The sequence below is a fragment of the Nothoprocta perdicaria genome, unplaced genomic scaffold, assembly GCF_003342845.1.
Source record: "Nothoprocta perdicaria isolate Ctin4 unplaced genomic scaffold, notPer1 scaffold_165, whole genome shotgun sequence".
Classification (NCBI taxonomy): domain Eukaryota; kingdom Metazoa; phylum Chordata; class Aves; order Tinamiformes; family Tinamidae; genus Nothoprocta; species Nothoprocta perdicaria.
In genome coordinates, this window is record NW_020454816.1 from 783,547 (window position 1) to 789,642 (window position 6,096).

The window sequence follows — 6,096 nt, forward strand, 5'->3', positions numbered from 1 at the left end:
TGGAAGCTAGGGCAACATTTTCTTCATTTTTGTGTTATCGGGCAATCATCTTGCCACACCAAGCTCCCTGTTAGACCCTCACTAAAGAGGGCCTAACAGGACCTCTCTCTATCTTTATATATATATATATATATAAAAAAAAAATCCATTCTATATAATAGCTTGCCTATTAAATGCTCATTTTAATTTTTCAAATCAAACTGAGAAAAAAAGCAAAAAATTCATACAAATTTCATCTCAGATAACTTGACTGTTAGAACATGTTTAGATTCTTTCAATATTTAGCTAATTTGAAATTTCAAATTACTCATAGTATTTTCACAATTTCATTATATACTGCTGGTTTATCACTACATAACATATAGTGCTTCACATATTACATTTTCTTTTATAACTGAATGTCACCATTTTCTAAAATAAACCTCTGTCAAATCCACAAGAGTTCCTTCTGGAATTATTCCTGAAATAAGTATGATACACAGAATTTCATGAATTGTCCCTGCGTAAAGCCTGGAGGAAAAAGGAGGGAAGAGAAGCAGTTTAAATTCATAAATGACTGCTTCCTTCAGTGAGCAAATAGGATGATAAACACTGACTGAAAAGAACATTCTGTATTTATCTAGCTCCCTATAGTTTGTGAAGTGGATCCACGTCCATATAAACTCATCAAGTGATTCAGTGGATGAAATGATGTTGAAAACTACGCTAGACTTGTGGAAAGTAGAGCTCTCTTATCATCCAAAAGACTTTCACAATTCATCTTGCAAATACACTTAGCTTTTATCTACCCCATTATTTACTTAGTTTGAATCTGCCAGTTTTCTGCCTAGTTATAGAAGAGTAAGGTCTGGCAAATGTTTCCCAGAGGAGTAAAAGAAACAGTCAAGTTGGAAGTGAATGTATTTTTCTTTCCTTTTCTGAGCTATTGGAACTGGGAGACGTTTTCCTTCAATCTTCCATCAGCCTGTTTCACATGAACATAAAACAACAAACTGTGACATTGCAAAGGTATCTGACATTGCATAGCACCCTAGAAATAATTCAGTAGACCAGGAGCTCATTTACGCTTAACACCAATTCTAGCCATACTGAAATGCAGACAGAGTTCCWCAAACCACAACAAACAAAAAACAGCATTCAGGAAAGTAGCGGTGGAAACGGTTTTCTCATGCATACTATGGAGTACTGCAGATTGGTACAGTTAAGTAGAAGAAAATGCAATGGCAAATTATTCTTCCATCTGGATTGCAAGTTCATTTTGCCTGTCAGAACATATTGCTATCTCTTCTCTTTCTAAATAACAATTTGTCCCACTTTCCTTAGATTTGCTAGGGGAATCTTCTCTAAGACTCCTGCATTTAAAATAAAAGTGCTGACTAGATGTTGCCACTGTTACAAGGTTTATCCCTTTAATAGGTAGTTTGATGTGAAATGGAGCAAACACAAAAGGCTTTCAGATAGAATCACCTTGCAAGAGACAGCCAGACTCCAAGGATGAGCTAGATTTTTGTAACCGACCTACACTGTTCTCTAATCCAGGCAGGCTCTAAAATTATGGAATTCCCAAGAATTTAACTGTAGGAGTTCTATCTGCCTGGATCATTGGTTTGTTCAATTAATGTTTAACTCTACTAGTCCTTTGGTGATGAATGGCCTGTAGTGGATGCAACCCATAGCCTTGGTGACATTTAGCAGACTGTCTCCTCTCACAATTGCAATGCAAAGACCCCATTTCTTACAGAGAAAGCTGACTATGCTCACCTCAAAGGATTAGTCCTGCCAGCTCTTCTCGAGGTGAGAACAGAAAAGAGGAAATGGGAAAAACTGTGCTCCTCTCAAACAAGTTATCCAAACACACTTGGCATGCCAGGTATTATTCAGCTCTTCTGGTAGGGCTATGCCATGCTGGGAAAGCTTCAACAGTGACAGTTTCTGCTACCTTTTGTTCTGGCTGATATTCCAATTGTCCATGTACGTTGCCTGAGCCAACTGCACAGAGACAGATATGATGGCATTTGTGTATGTGCAATTATATCATACTGGGAAAAAAGCATGAAAATGGAATTACCCTTTATTGGATACTGTCATCATTTTCCTGTCAAAAAGCCTGCATACCACAGGCTCAGTTTTGTACTTTTGTCACTCTCCAAGTTCCTCTTGGGTCARAATCAGGATGTGTCCTTTTCCTGTTGGACAAAGATGGCAGGGATGGGGAAGCTATCAAGAGGCAGGTTATGGCTCTTTGAATCACTTCAAGACTGAAATCTGTTTTGACACTTGCCAGATGGTAAAGCTTAAAACTGCATTCTCTAAACAAAAATAGCAGGAAGATGTGTCTCTAGTGACATTTTTCTCCATCCCCAACACAATTGTTCTCTCAAGATTAGTGTTACACATTAATGGATACACATTCAGCCTTCCCAGGTAGAGAGTCCTAAACTTCTGGTCAAACCTGTACGGGAAGCAGAGCAAGCCAAATCAGCCCTTATGTGCACACCTCACTCCAAATGCCTGGGATGTACATCCATCCCCCTGTCCCAAGTTTTACATCAAAACTGCTTTGTTAGCACTTCGCGGGAGTTACTTTTCATTATTTACTATATTGAAGAAATGCAAACGAATGCCAGTGCGTCTGAAATTCACTGGAAACACATTAAGTTAGTGAGCAATCCAAGCCAAGAAAAGCTTTTCACACCTAAGATCGCTCTTCAACAACTTCTTCAATGCGTCTAAATATCCTCTGATCTGAGGGTTCATGAAAGCCATTTCCTGGGTTCTAGTCTTTTTTGTCAAAATCTTTGTGGTATTTGGGGGTAAAATTAACTACTAAGCAGAAGAATCACATATGATGAACAACATATAGTCTTTGTAGTCTTTGGCTTGTGGGTGAGATGGTTAACAAATTTGGCACCCAGTCTTTAAAAGACTGAAATCAATATGTCAGCCCAAACCACCCCAGCTGTGAGAGCATTTTGGAAAGTGAGACATAGAAATGTAGGCTCCAAAACAAAGATCACACAGCAAAATAACAGAGTAACAGAAATGATGTAGGAGTCCTATTGGTTACCATGTGTTAAGATTTCTATCAAAGCTGATGTTAATAATTGACATAAAGTACAGTGAGGGTTAGATAACAGCAGGAACGTTCAGGCCAGGAACCTATTTGATTTTCCAGTGGTGTGAGGCACTGGGTAATGGGGGAATGCATAAGCCTCAAATCAGAGATGATCTTGCCTCATGGCATTAATATCTCCAAGAATTTTATACTGTCCAGAGAAAGATTTCTGGCTGCAGCATATAATAGGAGATTCTCTTTTTAGAAAAGTGAGTAGAGAAGCAATGGGATGTGAATTTTGTGTTCATGAAAGTGAGGAATTAATAGCAATGCTTTGGGTCAGGTATACACTGTGGCTGTTGTGCAAGCCTCATCACACAGCACTGCCATCTCACCCCAATTTATGACCTGGAACACAGGAACTTTTATTGCTTTTAGCTGGGACTGCAAGTTGTACCAAACCATAGAGTGATTTTATAAATACAGGGAAGGATGTAAAAGTTCTAAATCTCTTTTGCACTCAGATTAAGCTGGAGAAACTGATGATATATATAAACTTTACCTCCTGAGCATGCAGGTCACACAGCTTTTGAGTTATGCATTCAAATGCAATCTCGCTGTAGGCCCTGAGTCCTTAATGCGCAGAAAAGTTGAGACCTGCTCTCTGGCACAAGCATATGCCAGACAACAAGTAGGATCAGTGTAAGTCTGGGTGTGATTTACACTTGGAAGGAAGCAGGCCATTTTTTCATTTCCATCATCACAACTGCTGTGGAATAACAGGGGAGTTACCTGCCTCTCTCAGTGTCAGAAACCCCCAGCCAGCCCTGGCTGCTGTTCTCAGTGTCCTCCATGCTCAGCTTGCCAGCAGCAARAACTCACCAGAGACGAAGGCTTCCATGTCAGTCTTTACACTGATTTCAGAATACCTGTGTTCTGGTTTACACCACCAAAAGCCAGCTTAAACCAGAGGTGAATCTACAGCATGATATAACAAAAGGCTATTGCTCTGATTGTCCTGTATGCCCTTATCTTACAGTTTGCAATTAATCACCACCCTGGAAATCAAACACTAAGCTATTTGTACATTGTCTTTGAAAATATATTCCAATTTCCTTTTAGCTGAACTGCTCTGTCCTTTGCCACACCTGCCCGATGCATCGCTTTGCACTGCACACTCTGTACATACCTGCAGAGTGCAGTGACTCATGCTAGACAGGGAGCACAATCACCATGGCAAGACTGTAAGATCCAAATGTGTGATGCTATTAAAGTACAGAGATGTCTGTTCGTTAGCAACTAATCACATCTGCATGTTGATAACAGTCACAGCAACTCAACCTGAGCAACGAGTTCTGTTCTCAGCAGTATGAAACTCTGGTGGTGTGAATCTCACCGAGTCTCAGACAGTATCACCTTAAGAGTTACCTGAGGACCCAGTTTGTACAAAGCACTGAAGTTATGTGCAGGAAAACTGTATATTTATCTTCTGTATTTGGTGTGTATTTTTTTTAGTCTATTCGCTTACCCTTTCTATTTACTCACAGCTAGCTTATTCTATTCTATCTGAAGATACAGTTTTCATCTTTGCAGAGAAAGTAATTGGGAGAGGCAGATTTTATGGGAACAGTGGTACAGATAAATTCATTGGTCTCCTATCTAACATTTACAGGGAAGGTTTCCTTGGTTTCTGCATAACTCACAGGTACAGTCAAAGGTGCAGATGCTTCCCCTGTGCCAGCATTAAGGCCGGTGTATTCATCAGATATTAGAACAAATACCTCAGGTTTCCAATCCATGCTCCTCATGCATCGTACAAGGATCTCTCTATGATGTCTCTCAGTTTATAATGGTTTTGTAGTTTTTCTTTTACTCTTTACTTAATGTGGCAGTGTTTCTGCCATTCTGGGATGTATTTCCACAACGAACTAGTAAGTTTTATTTTGCAAATGTACAAGCTCTGAAGCTTGTTAGACCTCCATGCATCTGAAGGATAGCCACATTCTTATTGGAAATGTTCTTTGCCTATTTGTTTAAAAGAACGTAATTTCTATACTAAGGAGCTCCAAACAGTCTGGAAATGCCACTGGTAAGTACTGATACTAAGTATCAGTATACTTATACTGAGACTGTATCAGTATACTTATACTGAGATTGATTCTGTGGAGCTCTTGTCACAGACATCAAGTCAGATTCAGACTGATACCTCCTTGGATGATTGTTCTCAAACTTCCAAAAAGAAAAAAGTAGCTCTAGCAGTACCAGGGCTGAGAAAGATGACAGGTTCATGGACTGACATGAATATCCAAAAAGATGCCCAAAGTTGACCAAAACATCCCTCAAGACATCATACTCACACTAGTTCTCTGACCTCTGCATTCTCTAATGTTCACGTGCAACATGATCCTAGGTAAACGCTCCTTCTGTCAAAGAGGATGGCCAGTATAATTCAGAAGTTGTAAGAAAGGACAAAACGGGGGAAGAGAAAACATTACAATCAAATAAGCCCTATTTCCATCATTTCAAGTTGGAAAACAAGGCTAAAACTGAAGTGATCTATGGTATTTCAGAGAATCTGCTGTTGTGAGACTGCTAAAAAAGCAGACAATTGGTGAAAAAATATATTCAGTTTTACATTTAGTGGTAGTAATGTGGTATGAAATATATGTCCCCTGAAACAACACACAGACTGAGCTTTTGAGTTTGTCGAACCTSTGTTATGGAGGAAGGAAAATAAACTAATACTTTGTTCAAAGTTTTATTGGCAGCTTGCCTGTTCTGATGATTTAACTGTTATTTACACTGAAAGCAATATGCAGGAAGATTGCAGCCTACAACTCCCAAGGGAGCAAGCTATGGAATTTTTGCATTCTGCACAATGTTATGGGTTTGCAACCACTCCTGTGTGCTACACAGATCACTTGAATCCCTTGTGTTTATCCTATAAACAAGAAAGTGCTCCACACTGTCCTGCTAAAGAAAATAGCTGAAATCTAAAGCAGCTCAGTCCTGTTTAAGCTATCCCCAGACACAGTGCCTAC